Source organism: Nelumbo lutea, chromosome 8 (genome assembly GCF_056320005.1).
Source record: "Nelumbo lutea isolate HS-2025 chromosome 8, American lotus-T2T, whole genome shotgun sequence".
Lineage (NCBI taxonomy): Eukaryota > Viridiplantae > Streptophyta > Magnoliopsida > Proteales > Nelumbonaceae > Nelumbo > Nelumbo lutea.
The window spans coordinates 32,518,455-32,529,181 of record NC_142691.1 but is presented as its reverse complement, the minus strand read 5'-3'; the positions used below and the strand labels follow the sequence as shown (position 1 = coordinate 32,529,181).

Sequence of the window (10,727 nt, the reverse complement as noted above, 5' to 3'; positions counted from 1 at the left end):
ACGCAACACACGTGGTAAAAGTCCGTTTTGCGTCATGATCTTAGTTTCTCTTTTAACTTTTTCTTTTGATTTAATTTATAGATAAAAGGAAATCAAAATAGAGTTGAACACAGCAACAGACAGGAAGGCGGGGAGAAACACCACTCTCCAACCTCTCCCTCAGAACAAGTTTCTACCAAGAAACAACAAAAAAACAAAACGACTAGAATCTGAGTAGGGGTGTCAATTAGACTGGATTTGGTCTAATCCGGTCTAGTCCAATATGAGTTTATTACAAATGGACCTGGTCCAATTCAGTTCAATGAATATTTTGGACCATTTTGGACTAGTTCAGAGACTGTCCAATCTGTTCAAATTCCTGTTAATTTAGACTGGTTTGACCTCAAACCTAGTCCATTGACACCTATGATCTTATCTTCTATCAATGGACTAGATATTGGCTCAATCTAATATAAATTCATTATGAACAGATCATGTCTAATCCAATATATCATATAGGTCTGTTCAAACCGTCCAAATTCATATATCTTATTGGTCCGTCCAATCCATCCAAATGGGTTTTGATTTGAACGGTATCCAACCCAAAACCAGTCCATTGACACCCCTAAATAGCACCTCTCTTCTAAGGTCATCAAACAATACTTTTATGAGCATTAGTATATACATTCCCCGAATCCTTATCAAAAAGATCCACCAGAACCGAGTCCGTTTCGATGCATATATCAACAAATGCTTGAAGCTTTAACAGCCAGCCAAGATACACACCGACCGCATCTGGAAATTAGGGAGATCATTTTGAATGGTGTAAGAGTAGAACGAGCGTTATCTACACCACCGGTTGATCTTCAATCAAAAATCCCAATCCTCTCAATTGAAAACGGCCAAATGAGATTAAATTTAATTCCTCTGGCAGATGAACCCAGATAATAAACAAAATGATAGAAATATTAACACTTCAGAAAACAGAAAACAAATATGTTTAGATGAATTGGTGGGGTGCGCCCGGCCCGTGCAGTAGTGCAACGCATGAGGGACGCGCGAGGACCCCAGTAGCAAGCTACTGTGCTGGGTATTCCCCCTAAAGAAATAAATTTAATATCATGTGGGCCGATGGCCCACGTATCAGATATTAAACTGATAAGAACAGATACTACACTTGATCTTAGCCAAAAGGCCGAGAAAGGTATGACTTTTATTCTCTCTTCCATCACCTTTTATAACCCGCGCTACATCTTCGATTCTTTTCACCAGCCCATGTGGGACTAAAGTCGAGACAATATAACCTCACTCTTGCTTGTTGAAAAGCCTTCGCTTGAGCTTTCCAGAAACCAGAGAGGGTCTGTTCCAATTATTCACTATTTGGGTCAGTTACAGGGGTGATCATTTCAACCCGACCCGGTTCGGCCTGGAAATTTTGGATTTGGGCCTGTATTTTGTGTTTAGATCCGGTTCGGGTCCAGGTCCATATTAGGTCCGTAAATTTTAGGGTTGGATTTAGGCTTAATACTTCAAGTCTGACCTGGACCTGCCCCGGCCTATATATATTTAAATTTATACATTTTGTGTATAATGTATATATATTATTTTACATTATATTATATCATGACATGTATAATTTATATTATATAATGTATAAAATAAATTTATATGCATATTATGTTATTTAATATATAAATATATAATGTTTTATATATGAATGACATTGGCCCAGAATCAGGCCCGGCCCAGCCCAAACCTGTATAAACCTAGGCTAGGGCTTATATTTCAAGCTGGGCCGGGCCCGAGCCTAAACTATAACCCTTATCATAAGTGAAAGGCCCAGCCCGATTCAACCCATGATCACCCCTAATGGTCACGGTCAGACGGTCAGTTCAGCTTCCATGGTTACGCATGCTTAAAGCCTTAAACGCCCATGTTCTAACACGCAGTTCAGATCTTTTGCATATGTTGCTCAAGCCTGAACCAAACTGATCAAAATTCCACTGCAACTTAAGAAATTAAGTCCACTTATTTGGAAGTTCGAACGACCATTTTAATGGAATAAGAGATCCACAGAGTGGCCAAATCAGGAGGGTGTCTGCATTAAACCAAGCCCGGGTTATATTGCTAATGGATCAATTGGCTGTGTCTAAAAAACTAATCCACATTATTGAGTTTCATATTAAAAGTCTGGCCCACCCTGATTTAAATTTAAAACTTTTGTCTGTTGACGATGAGTTCCAACCAAAGTTATTACTTATTATCATAGACAAAGTTATCACAATAAGGAAGAGTAGTGACGCCGACGCAATCAGGACTTGGGAAAATGTGCAGCTATTTATTCCAGATACAGCTCATAAAATCACTCAAATAATACAAAGTAAACTACTTGAAGCAGATGCAATTCTGTGGAACAGAAACAAAAAAGTGTAAATAAACTATGAAGTCAGCCTACTCAACATTAAAAATTGATTGGAAATTTGTTTGGGGGGATAAAAAGGACACGCTCCCTCCTGATCCTGATCCTGAACTAAAGAGAAGATATGTTTTTAAGGAAAAGCATGTGTTACAATTAAATCAATCAATCATATGTACACAGACAATTTACCGTGGAAGAGTTCAAAAGAAGATTACTTATTGTGTCCAATAAACAGGATACAAATATTTCATAAACCAGTTACCATTTACTTCTGGATCAAATGAGAATTGGAAACTTATTTTGAAAACAAAAGTGCCTTTCAGGTTTTAAATTGATGAGGGTAATTTGGTACTCCCAATCATATAGAGATACATGGCCTTCTGATGATACATCGGCTCTATGTAAGCAAATCAGTTCGACAAGTTAGCTTGGAGTACCTCGCCCAGGCCGACCTTCATCTCAACAAGGCCAAATTAGTAGACCCCATAGGATTACAAAGACTTGTTCTAAGAGTCGGTCGAGCTGTAGGAATCCAAGGCAACCTACGAAGGAGAGCCCGCTAACCATTTCCAGCAGTATGCTACCAAGAGCACTGATATCATGACCGTAGAACAGCCTACCGTATTGCACGCCTCGAAGTTATTTGAGTAGATCATAACCTCCGCAGGGATCTCACAATTGGCACATTAACACACCTAAAGCTCAAATCCGTTACAAGAGGACTTTGACCACTGGTGCCTATAAAAGACACTGACTTCTACCTGAAAAGGTACGCGTGATTATACACTCTCTAGCTCTCTCAACTCTTAAAAGAACTCATAAACCTCTCTGACTTAAGCATCGGAGTGCCCTCCCCGGGTAAAAGACACCCGGGCACTCTAATTCCTTTCTCTTGTAGAACATATCAGCTCGGCCTAGCATAGCTCGGCCCTGACCAGGAAACATCTGAATCAGAGTTCGAGTCATCAGACACGAGGGAGCTTCCAGATCGCACGACATCAATTGGTGTCGTCTGTGGGAACTGTAACAAAGGCTAAGTTCTCTCCTATCTCTTTCGAAAACTAAAAAATGGCATCCTCAAGCAACCAGTCTTCCAACAACAATAACAATAGCCAAATCCCTACTGTCACTATTGGCCAAATAGACGTCCCCCTGTGGTCAAGCCCGCAGCAGTCGGCGCACGCCAGTTTTATGATCTGGTGCGATGTGTGCAGGGGATGAGCGAGCAGCTGAAGAATTGGGAAACCAAGCTCGCCTCCATGATGGGGTCAACAACAGCAACAGCAGCATCAACACTAGATGCACCACCAACAGAACCAACAGGTGCCTCAACAGAACACTAGTTTGAACCACAACCACATCGGGAACAACAACTCAGCTCCAACCTGGGTTCACAGTCATGTACAAGTCTCCAACAGAGTACCAGGGTACGTCGACAACCAACCTTAGGTCAACAATGTGGCCCTCGGACCAAATCAGAATCAACTACCAGTTAGGGGTGTAAACAGATAGAATTCAAATCAGATAAGACAATATCCAAATTCGGTTCAATATCCGACAAATATCAAAAAATAATATTCAAATTCAAATCCAATTAAATATTCAAATATTCGATTTGATTTGAATTCGAATAACTAATTATTTTAGGTAATTAATAAATATACAAAATAAATATTTTATTTATATAAAGTATATAAATATATAAATTATTTGTATAATTTAATTATTATATATATAAATTATATAAAACATTTAAAAATTGTATATATTATATATAAGAATTAGATACTCGGTCGAATTCGGATATTTATTTAATCAAATAAGGTCATATCCGAATTTGAATCTGATTAACTATTCAATATGAATAGGATATCCAAATTCAACCGATTAGATATTCGAATTCGATTCGATTATGTCAAGTCTCAAATTCAAAATCAAATTTTTGAATATCGTTGACACCCCTGTATCGGTGGAAAGCTGAGTTACGGACAGCTCCCATCGGGACTAAGGCCGTCGATTCATTTGAAAGGTCCAAAAGAAGGTGCAAAAGATGTGTCCACTGTGCGAGAAAGAAAAGCTAGCCCATCTCAACTGGGGGAGCACCAGATAACAAAGCAAACAAGGCAGAAAGCAAAGCAAGCAGTAAAGCGGTAAGTCAGGCAGATGCTCTATCTGAATAACCACGATTGACTCAGGAATTTCCATTGGCACCAAAGATTCTTAAGGCCTCAAGACCAAAGAACTTTAGGGCACCTCCCCTTGAGACATATAAAGGTACAACTGACCCAAATGAACATGCTACTAGTTTCCAAGTCCTAATGCTACTTTACAGGGCTAATGATGCAAGTATGTGCATTGCCTTCCCAACCACTCTTAAAGAAGAAGTCTGGCTTTGGTATTCAAGGCTGACTCCAAGCTCAATTAAAAACTAGGACCAATTCGCCAATATGTTCACAAACCAATGCGCCACAAGTAAGAGGCATTTTAAATCTGCAACTTGCTTACTCAACATAGTTCAGAGATCTAATGAGATGCTATGGGAATACATAAGGACGTTCAACATGGAACGACTGTAGATTCCTGACCTAGATCCAGCTGTTCAACTCATAGCGGCTAAAAATGGTGCACTCCATCCTAATTTGCATTGGGAGATGGAGCTGAACCTACCAACAACCATGGAAAAGTTCCTCGTCATAGCGGATAAGTTTATCAAAGCAGAAGAAACCCTGGGGTCAAGGTCCGAGCTATTCAGGAAGACAAAGCGAGTTGAAGAAGAAACGAGCAACAACAAGATGAAGAGGAGAAGTAAGTCTCCTAAGAGAAGCAGATCGCCAAAGAGTAGGCGTAGCATCTCACCTCGAAGAAAGAGCAAGTCGCCACCTCGGAGTTCAACCCAACGACATAGCACTCTACCTTTGTAGAATAGAACTTTCACCCCTTGAATACAAAAAGGGGAGAAATTTTAATGCAAATAAAATCTAATGACTATGTAAAGTGGCCACACAAGATAAAAGGCGACCCAAACACCAGGAACCCCAATAAGTACTACCACTTCCATCATGATCGATTCAATTCCTTAGGCTCTAGGAGGCTCTAGGAGCGACTCGTAGTCCGCTCCTTGATTTTAACCATGCCGAAGAGGCGAATGGGTCTTATATGGTGAGGAGGTCTTCGCTAGTTCGATATTTTGGCCCTTAGGCTCTGTGAGCGACTCGTAGTCCACTCTCCTTGATCTTTCCCATGCCGAAGAGGCGACTGGGTATTATGTGGTGTTTTGGCCCTTAGGCTCTGGGAGTGACTCGTAGTCCACTCTCCTTGATCTTTGATTTTGCCCATGCTGAAGAGGTATTGTGTTTTATGTGGAGCCGAGGTCTTTTATCAGCTCACTAGTTCGCGCCTGGGCCAAGTCGCCAAGCCGACACCCATGCCAGGCCACCAGTTTGCGCCTGGGCCAGGTTGCCAAATCACGCCTGGGCCAAGCTGTCAAATCACGCCCGGGCCATGCTAGGGCCAGGCTGCCAGGTTGTGCTACATCAGCCTCATTAGTGGCATTGGTTACCCACTCCTACAAGAAGCTACTAGGAGCTCGACCTACGGGGGCAACACTTCTGACTTTAAGTCACCAGTTAGCACGGGAGCCTTGGAAGGCTCGACCGGCAAGGGCATCCATGCGGTTTGTTGGCCACCTACTCCCGCATAAACCACGAAGAGCTCATCTTTGTAGAGGGTACCTCGCGAAGAGGACTGATGAGACATTATCTGAGTTGAAATAAAGTTGGTAGAGCTGCTTAGTCTGTTGGCCATCAACTTCTTGCATAATCGTTGAATTCATAAAAAATGGAAATTAGAAAGTGAGAGCTTTTAGTTTCTAAAATGAGAGAACTTAGCTTTCTGGAAGAAGAGGACTTAGCCTTTCAAAGGATGAGAACTTAGCTTTTTGTAGCGTTTCCCACAGACGGTGCTAATTGAAGAATCGATTTTTGGTTAAGTATTAGTTTTTTGGCTAAGTACCTCGTCATTTGGTCTGCTTTCAAGTGTCTGATGACTCAGAGGCCGAAGTGGAGCTGCCTAGGTGTCGAGTTGCCTGTGAGGTGCTAGGCTGACCAAGTGGCGAATTGCCAATGAGGCACCAGGCTGACTAGGTGCAACGCTGCCTGTGAGGTGCTGAGCTGCCCAGGTGCAGGGCTTCCTGTGAGGTGCCGAGCTGCCTGTGAGGTGCTGGGCTAACCAAGTGTCGAGCTGCCTATGAGGTCCTGGACTGACCAGGTGTCGAGTTGCCTGGTGGCGAGATGAATTGATGAGCTTCGTTGCTCTTTAGAGACCTGCAAGGAACCAAATGTCAGAGGACCCGGGGTGGCTAACCCGACGAGGTCGCTCTGATGCTTAAGTCAATACTCTCATAATAGACTCTAAGCTAAAAATCACAAAGTCTGAGAGCTAGAACTTGCTTACTTGGTTGCTTACTTGCCTGTCTGCTTGCCTCTACGGTTGGTGCCTTTATATAGGCATTGTTTGGCGTGGGCTTCACGCACCATATCCGAGATCTGCGAGGTCGTCTAAGTGGTTTGAGATTCCTAGAGGTAACCACCATGCACGTTGACCACCCTCGAGATCGTTTGACACGTGGGCCACCTTCCAAGGATCGTGGGAGTGTTAGGATATGCATGTCGAATTTGTCGGTGAGCACGTCTCGCAGGTCACCAGGCCAGCACTTGGGTCAGGCCCCGAGGTCGCGCCTGAGCTAGGTCACCAGGTCGACGCCTGGGCCAGGCCGCCAGTTCGTGCCAGTGCCAAGCCACGCTTGTGCTAAGCCGCCAAGTGGTTCTGGATGTTGTTGCCAAAGTGGTTCCGGGTATCACCTAATTGTTCTGAGGTGCCATGTGTCACAATATCATTGAAGGGTCAAATCCATCCTCATCTGGTTATAACCTTGCAATCTCCGTAGTATTGTTGCAATCAGTGCGTTGTTGCTGGTCTCTCACTCTCTTGTGAGTTCAAACCTTTAGGTTTAAAATGACTATTATGATATTTTATGATTCAATAAGTACATATTTTTGCAAAAATGAACATTATAACCCTAACTTCACAAATCATGACACACATGGACCCATGTGTCACATACATGGCACTATTGAACAATTTATTTTATTTAAGAAAATATAATAAATAACCAAAAAAAATTGATAACGATGATAATAGTAGTAATGATGATGATATTCGAATATTGTAAAAAATAGTACTAGTAATTCATTTCATAGTAATAATCGAGTAACAACAATAATATTGTAAACATCACAACACATTCAGGTTATCATTTCAAGAACAAGAAAAGCTAAAATATCATAGCAAAAACTATTTCAAGAACATCAAATTCGGATAAATATTTCAAGAACAAGAAATAATGGTTTTTTCCTAATTAATCACAAAAATTATAAATCAAAATCATAATCAAAGATTAGCATTTTCACCACAATTTCAACATGAATAATTTGGGTATCAGGATTTTTATCCAATATCATAGATAGAAAAAATGAAAAATCGATCATATATTTGTAATTACATAGGAAAAAAAATAAAAATTTGAGTTTAGAACTCACCAACCAAGAAGCCGTCACTGACTAGAAGGTAGTTTTCCACTTTCCCAAATGCAAATCAAGGGGGAAACGTTTCAATAAATGGGTTGAAACCCACCAAACCAGAGAATAGGAAACAAAGAAAAATGATGGATTTCACATACCTGAAACATGAAAACCCGCTTGGTCGTAGTTCGCCACCCGCCTGATTGATGCTGCACTGTCGTCGTTGCTAGTTTGCATAGAAGAGAGGGTCACACAATAGAAAATTTGAAAATTTTTGGGGGTAGTTTTGTCCCATGGAAAAAATAAGCACTTATTCGATAAGTGCTTACAATAAGATCGCCCAGAGTTGCTTAGTTTTTAAAAATTTATTTTCAAAATAAGTACTTATTCTACCTTTTTTGTGTCAAACATGAATAAGTACTTATTTTCCACTTATTTTGTGGTCCTATCACTTATTTTAAGTACTTATTTGAAAAAGTGCTTCAAAATAAGTGATACCAAACAGTGACATAGCTGAATAATAACATTTTTAAATAAAAAACATACAAAGAATTGTTGAAAATACAGAAAATAGAAAATCGTAGATACATTTTTTAATATTATATGTTAATCATATTAAACAAAATTAATTATGATAAATAAGAATTATTTTTATTAATGATATAAATGAAGTACACAATTTAAAAGACTGAAAAGGGATTCATTTTCTTATCTTGGTAGTACGTCAATGGTCCAACCTTCTAAATCAAATGGCTAACCCATGAATGTCATAATTAAATAATAAATATTTGAAAATGTAAGAACACAAAAAATTCAAAAAGGTAAATAAATTTTGTAGAAAAATTTTGAGCACATCTCTAATATTATATTCATCATATTAAAAAAAACTAAGTGTGAAAAGTATGACATACTTTTTCTAGTGATTGAAATGGAATACAAAGTTTAAAATCAACCCAAAAGCAAAATGATTTTTCAATCCATGTGGTAGGCCCGTAGTTCAACCATCTGGATCTAATGGACTAGTCTATATTGTCATAATTAAATAATAAAATTTTAAAAATATATAGAAATAAAATAAGTTGTAAAAATTATATGGAAATTTCATATGACTACATCTCTAATATTATACACCCATCATTTAAAAAAATAAATGTGATAAAAAATTACTTTTTTATTAATGGAAAAAATACAAAAATTAAGACAAAAGCAATGATTTTTTAACTAAGCCAATGATTTTGCCTTTGGTTCAATGGTTCAGTTAGCTCGCTCACCATGTTGTTAAGTAAACCAATGATTTTTTATAGGTAAGCAAGTTGGTGGTAAATACACCCAAAATCCTGGTCAAAGTGGTAGGTCAACCAATCTTACCAATTGATTTGATTTGATTTGAGACAAAAACATTAATAAATGACCAATGTTCTTAAAACTGAATGGAATCATATTTCCCTCAAAATTTAACAAGTCAACTTGTAATGTCAAATTAAATAATAAAATAAAAATAAAGAAAATATTGTAAAATTTGTAAAAAAATTTTAACATATCTTTAATATTATATATTCATCATATTAAACAAAGATATGTGTGAAAATCGAGAGTATTGTTATTAATATAAAAATTGATAAAACACAAAAGGAAAACTAATATTTTATCCATAATTTGTTGACTTGATCAGATAGTAGTTCAACAAATAAGGTCATTTGGTTGCTGAACAAGTCTTTTTTTTTTTTTTTCGTGCAACAAAGCGATTTGAGTTGAAACATACTTAGAAATTTGTTCGGATGACATTTCAATATCAAATTGACTGTTCAATTCAACTACAAGATAAAAATATTGATATAGAATACAAATAAGAAGATTTACCAACACACCATGCTTTAATTATTCGTCTTTGTTACATGGAGTTTGATTAGAATACTGAACATATTATTATTATCATTAGAAAGTGCCACGTGCAATTGACATGCATATTTACTAGTTATATCTGTCATTCAAGCCTATATCTGTCCCACTTGTGATAATGGGATAGAGTAACTGGGGGGAGTTCAAAACTTCAATGTCCCAGTAAAATGTTGAGGATCACTTTATAATACTCCTTAAATTCCTAAAATTAAAAGAATTACCTCATCTACTCCTTATCTCCTTCTCTTGTTCAACTTGCCCCCCACCTCCCCCCCCGCTCCCCCACTAGTTCTGATTTGCCCATATAAAAGTTTCCATGAATATTTTTCAAGCATTCATAAGAGAGATTTTCCTTACAGAATCTTGAATAACAAAGAAATAATGGTTCAATTCCACTATTATTGAGATTCTGATAGGGGTGATCATTCTTGGCCTGGCCTGGCCCGGCCCAGCCCAGCCCGCAAATTTCTGGGCCTGGGCCTAGGTTTTTGTGTGCAAGCCTGCCCCAACCCAGGTCAGCATCAAGCCCAAAATTTTTGGGCCGGGCTTGGGCCCAACACTTGAAGCCCAGCCCAGACCCGATCCGCAATATAATACAATATATATTATAATACTATATTACATATGTTATATATATATACAAGTATATTTTATTTTATACTAAATATTTATTATTTTATATAAGATATAAAAATTTTAAGTTTGAACATATAAATAAATATTAATTAATTGACACACGTCAATACATGTGTGAATACTTGAGCCAACTCAAGTATGTAAATTTTATTTCTGTGATAATTTTACATAACATTACAGTTCTTATTCTGCTAAACTAGAATAATAAAGTTTCT

General features: G+C 38.4%; 1 non-coding gene across 1 annotated transcript; it reads right to left on the bottom strand.

Moving 5' to 3' along the window:
- Positions 1–991: 991 nt before the first annotated feature.
- Positions 992–1,187, bottom strand: LOC148843732 (U2 spliceosomal RNA). The gene has a single exon (XR_016103887.1). It is a non-coding gene; the product is annotated as a U2 spliceosomal RNA (small nuclear RNA).
- Positions 1,188–10,727: the final 9,540 nt, after the last annotated feature.